General features: G+C 52.2%; 1 long non-coding RNA gene across 1 annotated transcript in view; it reads left to right on the top strand.

Annotated features, from left to right (window-relative positions):
* LOC309849838 overlaps positions 1–15,752 on the top strand; it is a 98,451-nt gene that overhangs the window by 25,715 nt on the left and 56,984 nt on the right. The gene's annotated exons all lie outside the window — the stretch shown is intronic.

The following is a 15,752-nucleotide window of genomic DNA, read 5'->3' as shown; positions in this document are numbered from 1 at the left end:
AGAGACGGAGTCTCACACTCCCCCGACGGGGCCGGTCGGGCGCCGGCCCTCATCACTTCGGAAGAGCTTTGGACCCGAGCGGCCTTCCCGGCCTCGGCGCCGCTGAGAGCAGGACGTCAGAGCCTGCGGGGCGCGCCGCTCCTCCCGGCCTGCCCCGGACACAGACCCACGAGTGTGGGAAAGAGCACGGGCTCTTCTGTTCCTTGAGATCTGGCGCCCGCACGAGGATACCCCCTCTCCCGAGGAGCACCGTTTAGACCTCAGGGCTCTGCGTCTCCAGGTCCCCTGGCCCCTGTCCTTGAAACAAAAGGCATGGGAACGTGTGGGGGTTGTGCCTTGTGCCACCACCAGTGCGGACGCCCCGCTTCAGGGGTCATGGGATGGGCACCGCGCAGGTGCTGCGGTAGAGGACAAACCCACCGGTCACATCCCTCCACTGGGACACCGGGACTGCCGTAGACCCTTGGGTGACAACGTGCCATTTCCCCGACACCAAGTCTCCATTTTCCTGCTTCTCTAACATAAAATTCCAGAGGGACCCCCCAAAATTAGTGCGGTAAATGCGACAGTTCTCATGGAGGCGAAGGGTTATTTCTCATCAGTAAACCATTGGGCTCGCTCTCTCGTGTGTCCAGGTGTAAGTCTAGGCATGAAAACAGGAAGCATGATCCTGTCAAAGACACGGAACACGACTCCAAAATAGCTTTTCATGGTCGTATTTAACAAAATTTTACTACATTTTCAAAAAGTCAAGTAAAAATTTTAACTACAAATACTTGAAATTTAATATTCACATGTTCCTTATAGATTATAATTCTTCCCTTTAACTTTTGCAGATGATTTTGAATACTTTACAAAAATAGCTCTTGAAGGGCACCTGGGGGGCTCAGGTCGTGACCCCAGGGTCCTGGGATGGAGCCCCACATGCGGCTCCCTGTTAAACTGCTACTCCCTCTGCTACTCCTCCCCTCACTCCCCTGCAACTCATTCTCTCACTCTCTCGCAAACAAATACAATCTTTTAAAAAAGAAAAATAGCTCTTGAAAACATAAAAAGTAACTTTTATTTTGGAATTGAATTTATATTACTATAATATATTCTAATTTTGTAATAATAATTGAATTTAGTTATTTTAAGAAATGTAGCCTTTTTATTTTTTTCAAATATTTAATTTATTTATTTGTCAGAGAGAGACTGAGCAAGCAGGCGGACCGGCCGGCAGAGGGAGAAGCAGGTCCTCACTGAGCACGGAGCCTGATGACGGACTCCACCCCAGGAAGGGCCTGAGCTGAAAGCAGACGCTTAACCAACTGAGCCACCAAGGAGACCCAGATTTAATCAACTTTGATATTTTGCCAATGTTTGGTCATATAAAAGCCGTAACTTTACACCTATTTGTCAAAGTGGGAAGATCAAATATAATTTATTTAACAAATGTTTGGCTTGATTTACAGCTTTTAATTCAACATATAAAAATACAGGGATTTTCAAGGGGCGCCTGGGTGATTCAGTGGGTTAAACCACTGCCTTCGGCACAGATCACGATCCCAGCGTCCTGGGATCAAGCCCTGATCAGGCTGTCTGCTCAGCGGGGAGCTGCTTCCCTCTCTCTCTGCCTGCCTCTCTGCCTACTTGTGATCTCTGTCAAATAAATAATACAGGGATTTTCTGCAATAAAAAGGAATGGAGTAATAACACATGCTACAATATGGATGAGCCTTGAAAACTCTATGTTAAGTGAAAGCAGCCACACGTAAAAGACAGCGAATCATATGATTTCATCTGTATGAGATGTCCACAAGGGGCAAATCCAGAGGCAAAAAGTAGATGAGTGGTTTCCACAGGTTGGGGGCAGAGAAGCATGGAAGTGATGGCTAATGGCTAGAGGGTTTCTTTTGGGGCGATGAAATGTTCTAAAATCAATTGTGATGGTGGTTGCACTACTGTCAAAATACTAAAAAACATTGAAGTGTATGTTTTAAATGAATGAATTTTGTGGTATATAAATTATATTGCAAAAGCTGCTTTAAAAACGTGGAAGAGCACAATGTCTAATGCATATTTCCCAACCCATGAGTGTTATTTATTATATAATGTGACAGGAATCCACCTGATCTTGCCAAAGTGTGTCTAATTTTGAACCCAGAATATCAGACTCCTAATTTATCTACAGATACATTACCCAATGTACAAGATGACCCACTGTGACATTGTTAATGATACCAAAAGATTGGAAACAACCCCAAAGTCCACTGGCTGGGAGGAATGGTTACACAAATTATGGTACATCCATTCAGGAGACTACAAAGCAATCATTAGAAAGAGAAGGAGGAAGCTCTTTGTTTATTGAGATGAAGCTATCTCCAAGACACACTGCTAGGAGAGGAAAAAAATCCGATCCAAACAGATAGGCAGACGACAGATATATGAGCGACAGAACATGTGTCGACAGACCTATACTTACTTGTATATTCGTAAAATAGATCTGAGAGGATAAAAAGACAAAAACAAGAATAACAAACAAAACTCCCGACGTTGCTCTTTACCTCTGGGGAGGGAAACTAGGTGGCCGTGGAGCAGAGAACTCCTCACTATTATCTACTGAATTCTCAGTTATGAACCTTGTGAATGTACCTGCTCTTCCCAATAAGTATAGACACAAAAGGTTACATATTATATGATTCCTTTTATATGAAATATCTAGAATAGATAAATCTGGAAACAGAAAGCCAACTGATGGGTCTGGGGGCGGGGGGACTGGCGACACCCCAGTCAAGGAGATGAAAGTACTTTTGGAATGGGACGCCTGGGTGCCTCCGTCGTTAAGACTCTGTGTTAGGGGACACCTGGGTGGCTCAGTGGGTTAAGCCGCTGCCTTCGGCTCAGGTCATGATCTCAGGGTCCTGGGATCGAGTCCCGCATCGGGCTCTCTGCTCAGCAGGGAGCCTGCTTCCTCCTCTCTCTCTCTCTGCCTGCGTCTCTGCCTACTTGTGATCTCTCTCTGTCAAATAAATAAATAAAATCTTTAAAAAAAAATGTATTGTTCCTGCTAAATGCGTATGAAGTTCCAAGCTTAATGTCACTGGCAGACTCTGAACCTCTCCGAGAACAGTGCCTGCAGGTGATTTCTGCGTTTGAATGCGGCTAAAACATCCCAATGAGAACCCGGAATTCTGGGAGGGCCACACCCGTGCTTGTCTTTCTGGCCAGGGGACGGCGCACCGGGCCCGTCGCTCAGAGTCCGAGTCACCTGTGCTCCGGAGCGCGTGTGAACCCGCGTGCTTTCTGCAGTACTGCCCGTGCCCACTGCCCTGGCCAGTGCCACACGATGCTCCCTCCTCCCCTCCGTCCGGAAGCGTCAGCCTCGCTGGGATTATCCGGCTTCCACAGGTGAGGAGCCTGAGGCTTGGCATCCTGCCCTCGGACTCCTGAGTCCCTCCTTGAACCTGCCCCCAGGTGCCACCCTGGCTAGACACAGTCCCTTGGGGGCCTTCGTGAATGGCCGTCTGCCAGGTTGTTGTCTTGTTAGGATCTGCCACAATGTGGGAAACAGGAGAAGTGATGAGGGAAACCTGTACCGGAAGACAGAAGCCTACGGGGTGTGAGTGGGCCCTGACCTGCCTCCGGGGTGACCTCCTAGGGTCTAGGGCGAGCCCTTGAGGCGCCAGTCTGGGGTTTATAGGACTCGGCGGTGGCCAAGAGGCACGCAGGTCTCCTCGGGGCCGGCGGACGGGCAGGCATCGGCGTGGTCTCTCCTCTGCAGGGACACCCACCCTTTGTCTATCTCTGTGCCAGCGACACAGGGAGGAGCCCCCAGGGTGGGCGAGAGCCCCTGACTGAGGCTCAGATGACCTCGCGCTATGTCTGGTGCAATTTGTTGTCAAAAAGATGACTATGCGGATGGTTAACCATCTCGAGGTTTCCCTGGGCGATGTTCAGATAGCTCTCAAAGTCTTTGCTAAACTAAAACTTCAAGGTTTTGCTTCGATGATAAGTGGAATCTATGGATGGATAAATGGATAAATGGAATTGAACTCCTCGGACATCTAAGTCTTTTCCAAATACGATCAAGTGTAAGTCCTTAATTACTGGACATAGGTTTGTGCTTTTGACTTCTTACTGCAAAGAACGAAGGATATTTAAATCTGTTCGAAAACATGTTTTGTGCTTAACCGACTCACAAATTTGCCATCTAAAGAATTCAGGTGTAACAGTTCACAACTGGTTACTCCTCAGTCTTTACTGGAGATTAAGGTTTCTAAAGAGTGCAAAATTCTGCCAACTGTAACTAAGACTGTTGGAAATAAGGAAAACAACTCAGTGTGTGGAAAAGTAGGAGATCTGTAAGAAAGGTAAGAAATGGGAATGCATTTTTGTTGAAGGTTTAAAAAAGGTAATTTTGTCATAAATGAGATGGTTGTTTGGGAAGAAATGAGCAGGGACAAAATCTGAATGCAAAGAAAAAGTTGTAGAAGGTTTATGGAGGGAACACTTTGAAACAGAATTTTAGATGTAGTCAGGAGGGACCAAAGTTGAAATGAATGGATTTTAAAGTACATTGGTATAAGATTTCTCTGCTTCTCTCTGTTCAAAAGACAAAACTATTCTCCAATTGTTGGTCAGCTCTTGATAAGAAAATACAAAGAGTTGTTTTCTCTCTGCTTGCCTAGAAAAACCAGTTTCTCTGTCTTGCCTTTATCAGGTCTTTAACATCCCTAATCCTATTTAGGGAAGTGCTTTAAAACATTCTAAGGTTTTCCCCCAAACCATTTTCTGTCAAGATTTGTAATCTCTGTCAATCAATAGGTGAGAATGATTGGTGAATAAACAGTTTTATTATACGTAATATAATATAATAAATATATATATGTTAAAAAAAAAACTTCCCCAAGATTTAAATCATGAACGAAGTCTTGCTGAGTGATTAGGCTTGCTTGTTGGGTCTGGAACCTTCCGGTTCTGGCTATTGAAGTGTATGTATCACGGAATAACTGGGTTTTCTTGTCAGTCATATCATAGTGAGCTCTCCTATCAGATCGTTAACTGTGTCCATTGCTGAGTTTTATTTATCATTTATAATTGTTCTTACTGTCTTGCAAAATAAGTTTCATCTTCAAGGAGGTTCATGTAAGGGCGCCTGGGTGGCTCAGTGGGTTAAGCCGCTGCCTTCGGCTCGGGTCACGATCTCAGGGTCCTGGGATCGAGTCCCATACCGGGCTCTCTGCTCAGCGGGGAGCCTGCTTCCTCCTCTCTCTCTGCCTGCCTCTCTCTCCATCTACTTGTGATCTCTCTCTGTCAAATAAATAAATAAAATCTTTAAAAACAAACAAACAAACAAAAAAAAAAAAAACAAAGGAGGTTCATGTAAAACACCTTTAGGACAAAACAGGTATTCAATATTTTTAAGATTAGAACCAAAATGAGAAAGAACTTTCAGAACTAAGTAAAAGCTGCATTCAAACGGAACGTGAATCAGTAACATGGACTAAAGGAGCTAAAAGATCGTAGTGTTGTGACTCTTGTTTAATCATTGCTGGTTCTCTCATGTTTGCTCTTTCAGACTAAGGGAACTTTTTCTTAAGATATCTGTGACTGGGGCACCTGGGTGGCTCAGTGGGTTAAAGCCTCTGCCTTCGGCTCAGGTCATGATCCCAGGGCCCTGGGATCGAGCCCCACATCAAGCTCTCTGCTCCTCGGGGAGCCTGCTTCCTCCTCTCTGCCTGCTTCTCTGCCTACTTGTGATCTCTGTCTGTCAAATAAATTAAAAAAAAAAAAAGATATCTGTGACTTACGGAAATGTAAAAATACTCATTTATAAACAAATCAAAGCATTCAACTTTTCTATGTGAACCTTCTGAAACTCAGAAGGTCTCAGTAAGTATTCTTTCTTCCATGGCAATCAGTCACTTGCGTAAGTTCAATAGGAATCTGTTCTCCTTGTAAAAGGATATTATTGGAAACATTGGTTATTTTACCAAGGCTTAGACTGGAATGTCCTATTTGAGAAAGACATGCATAGACTCAGATATTACCAGACAGCTTTAAAGAATGGAGGTAGGCTTTATGAAACCTGGAGTCCTAACGCCCCTTGGAACCGTTGGCCTGATCCCTTACAGAGTTCCCAGCAGCCTCACCGGGTGAGTGAAGAATGCCACTTCTGGCAGGTGCAGGACCCTCAGGAAGAGGAATCTGCCCAAATCTGTAGGTATTGCAGGCATGTCTGACGGCAAGTAGCTGGCCTGGAGAGGCTCCTGAAAGTCCAACCAGAGATTCCTTATAAAGTTCCAACTTCAGAAAAGAAAAGGTCTTGTGCCCATGTGATTAAGAATCTTGAGATGGAGAGATAACCCCGATGTAGCCAGGCGGTCCTCCAGCAGCCATCCGCACCCTGTAAGCAGGAGGCAGAGGAGACGGTAATGTGACCTCAGGGGCAGACACAAGCCAAGGGATGCTTGACACTGGCAGCTGCTGGAAGCGGGAAGAGGTGGCAGCTGCTGGAAGCGGGAAGAGGCAGAGAAAGGATTCTCCCTTCAAGGCCCCGCAGGAGCGCAGCCCTGCCAACACCTCAGTCTCAAGCCTTCTGGCCTCCAGAACTGTGGGAGAGTGAATTTCTGGTGTTCAAGCCACCAAGTGTGTTGTAATTTGTTACAACAGCCCCAGGAAGCCGACTCGTGTGGGTCTACACCACCTACCACTGAGCCGTGAGGGACTCCACAACACGCCTTCCTTTTCGCCTTCATCTCTCCCCTTTGGCTCGCACACCCCAGCCTCCCAGCGCAAGAAAAGGTAGTCCCTGAATGCACCCCCACCTTGTCCTCCTAGAAAACACCCACTGGCTTTCCGCCCTTGTCCTCTTCTCTTCCCCCAGCACACAATCACCTAACTCTCACCGCGACCCTAACATGACAGTCGGTTCTGGCTGTGCATCTGCTGTTTCTCCCGCTCACGCAAAGGTCCCTGCAGGGCACGGTCGCTGCCTTATTTCTCTTTGCATCTCCAGCACCAAGCATGGTGCCTGGGACACACAGCAGGTGCTCAATAACCTACTCCGGTCGCTGCCCAGGTGGCTTGCTGTTAGCCGTTCTCCTGACTTGCCCCTGCGCCATGCAGAAGCAAACAGGCCCTCCAGGGTGCGTGGCGCACCCCTGCACAGCTTTTCTGCACATCTGTCCAGCCAAGGTGGACAAGCAGGTGGCTTTGGATGACATTTTACACATGCCTTGTGAAATTGCATCCTTCCTTCAGCGAGATCTAAAAATGGTTTTCAGAGTCCAGAAGGCGTCTGTATTCGGAGAGCAGGAAACACCGCGGGCCATGAGCATTGATGCGTGAAATCAACATAGAAATAATGGCAATGGAGACACACATTCTTGGATTTCAAAGAAAAAGACCTTGGGAGATACCAAGATTGAGTGTCTTAAGAGGGGGGGAGGGCAGGAGAGGCGAGCGCTCAGATCGGTGAGTCCTCGAGCCTAGAAAATGGACAGTCTAAGGTGCTGCTGGTGCAGAAAAGCTGTGCACATCTGGTGAACCCCAGATGGTTCGGGCACCAGGGTCCCACCTGAGGCGGGCACGGCCCCATCACGACTCTGAGAGCCTGGGGCCATGCGAATCTAGAACTTTGTTCCGTCGTTCTGGTCTTTCACTTCCCCAACAGCCTCCTCTGCTGTAGCCTGCCCCCAGCAAGACGTCAGTCCTCTGTGTGGTCTCAGCTTTCACCCGGGACCCGGGACCCAACGGTGGAGGACCCCTGAGGCTTGTGCCACCCAGTTGGATTCATCTGGGCAGCCAGGTTTCCTCTCTCTTTCCAGTGAGTGTTCTTGCCTTGTCCTGAACCCTCCACGGAAGTTAATACATACAGCAGAAAGGGCCCTTGATCAACCAACCAGCCAGTGGTTCTTATTCTGTTTTGGTGTCACAGACCTTTTGAGCATATGATTGCCACAGAGCCGCGCTCCACATGCCCACATGCGGAAAAGTTACCTAAAATCCGAGGGGGGCTGATGAAGACCAGGAGCTCAGCCATTGACTGTGATCCCCTGAGAACCCCAGGCTTAAGGAAAGACAGACACCTGCCAGCTGTCCTTTTTCTTTCTTTATTTATATGACAGACAGCACAAGCCATGCAAGGAGCAGAGGGAGAAGCCGACTCTTGGCTGAGCAGGGAGCCCAACGCAGGGCTTGACCCTAGGACTCCGGGATCATGACCTGAGCCTCAGGCAGACGCTTAACGGACTGAGCCACCTCGGGGTCTGCCCGCACCGCCCCCCCCCCCCCGCCCCCAGCTGTCTTCCTCTCCAAACGCTAGATCGCTTTGTGTATTCACACGGTTTTCGCAGCGCTGTGAGAGTTTAGGTAATTTTTCCAAAGGCCCTGGGGAGAGGCATGGTCACGGAAAGGTTGGAATGGCTATGGAGGAGTCATGGTATGGATTCATGTCTAATTGCCGGTCTTCGGGAATTCCGCCCACCCTGCAGGCCCTCCGTGGAGCACAGTCCCACCGGCTGGTGAAGGGACAGGTATGTGGACAGGAACCAAGGAAACCACCGTGTTCAGGAGTGCCCAGAACTGGGGACAATAGGAACAGGATGCTCTGGTCATCACTGCAGGGCAGTGCCTTTTGCCATACATAAACGTGGAGGCTGTAATGTGGGCTGTGTCCTGACGCCACCTCACACCCCCTGACCTACCCGAGTGCACCTGTGCCTGTGGCGGACATCCCGAGGCACCTTCCTGTGTGTGTATTGGGGGGTGACAAGGGAATACACGGGACGGGTTGTACATGGCCCAGCCGCCCCTCCTCCTGTAGGAGCGTCAGAGGCAGCTGCACACCGTCCCAGGCAGCGGTAGGCCCGGGTGATCCCCGCAGGCCCCGCCCCGCACCCCACCTTCCGCCCCTTCTCCTTTGTGTCCTCCCCACTTTCTGACTTGTTCCTCCTGCGATCACCCTGCAAACTGCCTCCCGGGCGGTCTCGGGACGAGCTCTGCTTCGGGGGCACCCAGAGGCGGCCCGGGGGGACGCGCTGTGATGGGCTCGAGCGTCTGTCCGCGCCGGGTCCGCGTGTCCCGCCCGCCGGAGGCCTGTCCCCGTAACCAGGTCCAGCCCTCCGAGCCCGCCTGGCGCGGCCTGTGCCGGGGCCGGGATGCGTCGCAGCGAGGAAAACGCGCTCCCCCGAAGGGGTCCCTGGAGGTGCGCGGGACAGGCAGCGCGGGCGGCGCGGTGAGCGGGCGACTGCCCGGCGGAAGGGGACGGCGTCTCGCTCCCGGGGCGATGTCGCCCAGCGGCCCCGCGTGCGCTCCCGGGAGCGGGGCAGAAGGCGCGTGTCCTGGGAACCCCCGCGGGAAGCTCGTGGTCGCCGGGATCAGCTCTTCCCGGCGGCCCGGGGGGAACCGGCTGACCCCGGCCGCGCCGTCCGTGTCCTCGGGGCCGCGGCCCTGCTTGCTCCGCGCCGCGCCCCCGAAGCAGCCTCGGATCCCCGCGCCCGCCCCACGGCCCAGCCGCCGGCCCAGGCCGGTTCCAGCGCCGCTTCCTGGGCCACGTGGCTCCGGCCGTGACCGCTCCGTCCAGGGCGACTCTGTCGACTCACCTGGGAGCATCGACGCCGGCTCAGTGGGCGACGCGTCTGCCCTCGGCTCGGCTCACGGTCCCAGCGCCCTGGCATGAGCCCCACATCGGGCTCCCGGCTCCGTGGGAGGCCCCCGTCTCGCTCTCCCTCTGCGGGCCGCACCCCTGCTTGTGCTCTCTGTCCTGTAAATAAGTAAAATCTTAAAAAAACACGAAGTATTCAACACAGGTGACAACTGCTTCCTTATATATTTTTTAAAGCTTCATTTATTGGAGAGACAGAGGGAGTCGTGGGGAGGGAGAGGGAGGCCTCAAGCCGACTCCCTGCGGAGCGCAGACCCCCCCTGCCCCCACGCGGGGCTCGAACCCACGACCCTGAGATCACCACCTGAGCTGAAAGCAAGAGTCGGACCCCACACCGGCTGACTGGGCCACCAGGCGCCCCACAGCCCGTCCTGTAAAGCCCCGCACCCTTCCCCTGGCTTCCATGACACGTTCTCGGGGTCTCCACCTCCCGCCGGTGTCTCCGCTCAGGGCTCCTGTCTGCGCCGTCTTCGTTGCCTTACAAATGCCAACGTGCTCCACTCCCGCTGTGACCTTGAGCGACGTGCGACCAGCTTCTTTCTTCGGGTCAGACGTGACCTGCACCTCTCACTCCACCGCCGGTACAGACACCCCCAGCCCCGCCGGCGGCCCGCGGCCGTCCCGACCCCCCGCTCACACATTCACCCCGGTCCCGTCGCACCGACACCCCTACGCGGGGAGGCCCAGCCCCGGACGGCCTCCTGGGTCCCCCTTTTCCTCGGTTCCTCTCGGTGAGCTTGTCGGGTCGCCGGGTCGACTCCAGCCTTCGGGGCCCTCTCGAGCCCGGCGTTCTCCGTGATCACCGTGGCAGCCCCGTCCCCGTCCCCCGTCCCCGTCCCGGTCCCCGTCCCCCGCCCGCCACAGCCCCGTCCCCGTCCCGGTCCCCGTCCCGGTCCCCGTCCCCGTCCCCGTCCCGGTCCCCGTCCCCCGCCCGCCGCAGCCCCATCCCCGTCCCGGTCCCCGTCCCCGTCCCCGTCCCGGTCCCCGTCCCCGTCCCGGTCCCCGTCCCCCGCCCGCCGCAGCCCCATCCCCGTCCCGGTCCCCGTCCCCGTCCCGGTCCCCGTCCCCGTCCCCGTCCCGGTCCCCGTCCCCGTCCCGGTCCCCGTCCCCCGCCCGCCACAGCCCCGTCCCCGTCCCGGTCCCCGTCCCCGTCCCGGTCCCCGTCCCCCGCCCGCCACAGCCCCGTCCCCGTCCCGGTCCCCGTCCCGGTCCCCGTCCCCGTCCCCGTCCCGGTCCCCGTCCCCGTCCCGGTCCCCGTCCCCGTCCCGGTCCCCGTCCCCCGCCCGCCACAGCCCCGTCCCCGTCCCGGTCCCCGTCCCCGTCCCGGTCCCTGTCCCGGTCCCCCGCCCGCCCGCCGCAGCTGACCGAGCGCTCACCGTGAGGTCAGGTGGTCCCGACGCCCCCCTTCTCTCGGAGTCTCGCCGCATCAGAGTCCGTCTTCCTTGAAGGAGGACTGGACGCGCCTCGGCAGGTCTTAACGGGCCTGGGTCTGGTCCCTTCAGCCCGACTCGTGCTCCCCCGTGTCTGTGCACGCGGCCCTCGGTCCACCTTGACGACCCTGCCCGCCCGCTCCTCTCCGCGAAAGCCCTTCCCGGCCGGATGAACCCTGCGGGGAGACCAGTTCCATCCCGCGGCTGTGGCTCAGGGACACGGCCTGACAAAGGTGTACGGTTGTGCAGCCACCACCGGCTAAAACTGCCGCGGGTTCCACGCCCTCCCGGATCGCCCTCCTGGCCCTCGGTGCTCCGCGACCTGCCCTGCTCTCACCGCCACGACCCGACTTCTGCCCACCAGTGTTGCCCTTTCCTGAGCGCGGCTCTCACGGGGAATGCTTTGTCGGCTCGACCGGGTCACGGGTGGCCCCGCCGTGCTCAGACGTCATCCTGGGGTGTCTGTGGCTGTGCTTCTGGAGGAAATTCACCTTGAACGGGCCGCCCTGGAAAGCCGAGTGCCCTCCTTCCTGCAGGTGGGTCTCCCCGGCCGACTGAAGACCTAACCAGGACGAGGTCTGAGCAGGAGTCAGCAACTCCGCCTGCGGAGCTGGAGCCAAGGTCTTTCCCAACGTAGTTAAACTGAAAGCGGTAGCTCTTCTGGATCTGATTTTTTCTTTTTAAGAGAAAAAAGCAGAGAGCCCGATGCGGGGCTCGATCCAGGACCCTGAGATCATGACCTGAGCCAAAGGCAGAGGCTTAACCCACTGAGCCACCCAGGCGCCCCTGGATCTGATTTTTCTTTTAAATGAGATTTGACTACATACAATTTTGACACATTGGATTCTTTTTTTTTTTTTTTAAGATTTCATTTATTTATTTGACAGAGACAGTGAGAGAGGGAACACAAGCAGGGGGAGTGGGAGAGGGAGAAGCAGGCTTCCCGCTGCGCAGGGAGCCTGATGCGGGACTGGATTCCAAGACCCTGAGATCATGACCTGATCATGACCCGTAGCTACACGCACACACTTCCGTGGAAGGCGTACACACACTGGGTCTGTCTCTCTGAACAATGCTAACACAGCGACGTCATGAGATCACACAGCGTGTGTCCTGTCCTGTCTCCTGTCTGTCACTTCGCGTAGTGCTCTGGAAACGCGTCCCGTCAGTGGTTAGTGCCGTTCTGCGGTTGTGACGAAGACATACCACGGTCTCTCTCCGGACATTTGCGTTGCCTCCGGTTTTCGGCCGTTAGGAACAACTGCAGTTGTTGGGAAGATGTGCACGTAGGCCTTTGTGTGGACGTACGTTTTACCTGGGAGTAGGGCTGCGGAGTTGAAAGTAAGTGAAAGTTTGCCTTTGTACGAAACTGCCAGACTGGGGGGCCTGGCGCTCAGTCAGTGTCTGCCCCCGGCTCAGATCGCGACGGGGGATCCTGGGATGAGTCTTGGGTCGCTCCCTACTCAGCGGGGAGTCCGAGTCTCCCTCCTTCTAACCCTCCCCCCATCTGCTCCTGCTCTCTTGCACGTGTGCCCACGCTCTCCCTCAAATCAATAAATTCTTTAAAAAGAGAGAGAAACTGCCAAACTGTTTTCCAAAGTGGTTGAACGATTTCCCATTCCCACCAGCAATAGATGAGATTCACACCCTTACTGATACTGGTCTCATCCGTTTTTAAGTTGTAGCTATTATAAAGGGTGCAGTGGTATCTCGTTGAAGTTCCTATTTGCAGTTGCCTCAAAGTTGATGGTTTTGAGCATCTGTTCATATGCTTATTTACCAGCCACAACTTCTAACCATTTTTAAATTGGGTTATGTTTTATTATTGTGCTGCACGAGTTCTTTATGTATTCTAGATGAAAGTCCTACGTCACACGTGTGTCTTGGAAATATTTTCTCGCAGTTTGTAGCTTATCTGTTGATATTCTTTGAGTGTCTTTCAAAAAGTAGTTTTTTATCTTAATAAAGACCATTATATCAATTTTTTTTCTTATATTTAGGACTTTAAAAAATTTTTTTTAAAGAATTTATTTATTTGACAGAGAGAGACACACAGCGAGAGAGGAAACACAAGCGGGGGAGTGGGGGAGGGGGAAGCAGGCCTCCCGCGGAACAGGGGGCCCGATGCGGGGCTCTATCCCAGGACCCTGAGACCATGACCTGAGCTGAAGGCAGAGGCTTAACCCACTGAGCCACCCAGGCGCTCCCTCTGATTCATTTTGACGTAATTTTTGCACATGGTGTGAGAGAAGGTTCAAGATTCACTTTTTTGCATGTGGACGTTGAAATGTTCTAGGACTATTTGTTGAAAAGACTGTTCTCCACTGAATTATCTTTGTGTTTTGTTCAAAATCAGTCCAACATACAGTGTAGATCAGTTTTTTTTTAAATTTATTCTTAATAATCTCTATACCCAGGGTAGGGCTTGAATTCACGACCCCAAGGTCAAGAGCTGCATGCTCTACCGAAGGAGCCTGCCAAGTGCCCCGGAGTGGGTCAGTCTGAGTCACTGTCCTGTTCACAGGATCCTAATGTCGATCCTAACACAGTTGCCACAGTCTTGGTTACTGTAGCTTTAGACGAAGTCTTGAAATCAGGTAATTTGAATCCTCCAATTTTGTTTTGCAAAATTGTTTTGGCTATCTAGATTTCCATGGAATTCTATGTGGATTTCCATATACACTTTAGCATCAGCTGATAAATCTCTAATGAAAAGCCTGCTAGGATTTTGAATGGGATTCGCTGACTAAAGATCAATCTGGGGAGAACTGGCATATTAGCATCCTGAGTCTCTCATTCTACAAACATGGTATTTGTCTCCATTTACTCATTTACCTCCCTCATTTCTCTCAAGGGAAGTTATTTGGGATTTCCCAGATATCTTTCTGTTACTGGCTTTTACTAGTTTAATTTTCAGGGTCAGAGGACAAACTTCATATGACGTCAAGTGTTTTCTATTTATCGAAGTTTGCTTTATGGCCTAGAATAGTCTCCACCTTGGAGAATGTTCTGTGTACACTTAAAGATCGTACTGTCGTGTGAATTTCATGCCCACCCCACCATGGCAGCAGATCGTCTCGTTATCCGTGTGGGATCCTGGGCCCAGATTTTTCTGCCGCTCCTCCAAGGTTGAAGGCGCTGGCACTCCTCCAGCAGTATTGGTTCTTTGCTTGTGTTCAAAAGCAGAACATTTCCTACTCCCCAGAGGCAAACGGATTATCTTTATTCCTTCCCTAGAAATAACAGATTTTTACCCTGGTGGGGTGATGATTTGGTGCACCTCCCTCAGCAGCCTGAAGCGTTTGCATCCTTCAAGACAAGGGTCTGGGGCAGCAGGCAGGGTCTCCTAGTCACCTGTCCCTCAGCAGTAGCCAATTACCTCCTGCAAGCCTGAACCACTGATGGGGACTTTCTGGTCCCTTGCCCTGCCTCGGGGTTTCTCTTTCCTTCTTTAAGATTTTATTTATTTGTCAGAGAGAGAGAGAGAAAACACAAGCCGGCTGAGTGGCAGGTAGAGGCAGGTAGAGGCAGGCTCCCTGCTGAGCAAAGAGCCCCATGCAGGACTTGATCCCAGGACCTTGGGACCAGGACCTGAGCTGAAGGCAGTGGCTTAACCAACTGAGCCACCCAGGCATCCCTGCCTCAGGGTTTATGAGCCCTCCCTGTTGTAGGCCACTGAGAAAGAAGTGAGGTGTGTGTGTGTGTGTGTGTGTGTGTGCATGTACACACGTGTGCGCGTTAAGTCCCCTTATTGGACCATCTCAGCTATCCCAAATTCTTAAATTCCTTTAGGAATTCCTCATTCTAGATTGTGATTGGCTGCCTGTATGGTGGCCACTTGTCTTTTGTGCTCTTTCTAAAATGAAACGTGCGCGTGTCCCATCTCCTGTTGGAGGGCTTATCTCCCTTCGGGATTGTTGGCTTTGTCCCCTGACCTCAGGTGACATGCTCAAGAAAATGTGCAACTTTAGAGGTTCTCGAACTTTCTTCCTTGTGAAGTTAGGAGTGACAGTCTCTTGCGGCTTTCTACACCCTGTTCAGAAGAACTCGGACGACCTCTACTAACGGTGATTTCGTTACCTTGTGAAGCTCGTTATTATTGTCATTATACTTACTAAAATTTGTAATTATTTTTACTTTGTCTCCATTAAATTTGAACTCTTGTAAAGACACATACGGCTCATTATTATAACCCCTTCTGCCTAGTGCTGTATTGGACACATGGCACTTAAAAATAAATGGAAAGATATTCATGGCAGTATCTCTATTTTCAAAAACACTAACTCATCCTACAGCAAAGACTGGGGGACTGAACTAGCCACAGAAGTACCGGGCAGAGAGGGCCGAGGGAGAGGAGGAACAGAAGCTGAACTGGGGAATACATTCCGGACTCCGTCTATTGTTCCAGGGGTGCAGGTCTGTGGGTCGCCAGTCTCCCCCACAGCACAGCGCTGAGCACAGCACAGACCCTCCCCAGTGCCCAGCGCCCAGCCGCCCCATCCTACCCCTCCTCTCCTCCAGGAACCCTGTTTGTCTCCTGAGATGAGGAGTCTCTTACGGTTTGTCTCCCTCCCTGGGTCCATCTTGTTTCATTTTCCCTCCCTTCCCCTATGATCCTCTGTCTTTGTTTCTCAAATTCCTCACAGCAGTGACATATGGTAATTTATTCAGGA

This window comes from Mustela nivalis (genome assembly GCF_964662115.1).
Source record: "Mustela nivalis genome assembly, chromosome: 16".
NCBI classification, from domain to species: domain Eukaryota; kingdom Metazoa; phylum Chordata; class Mammalia; order Carnivora; family Mustelidae; genus Mustela; species Mustela nivalis.
This window is presented reverse-complemented; position numbering and strand designations above follow the sequence as displayed.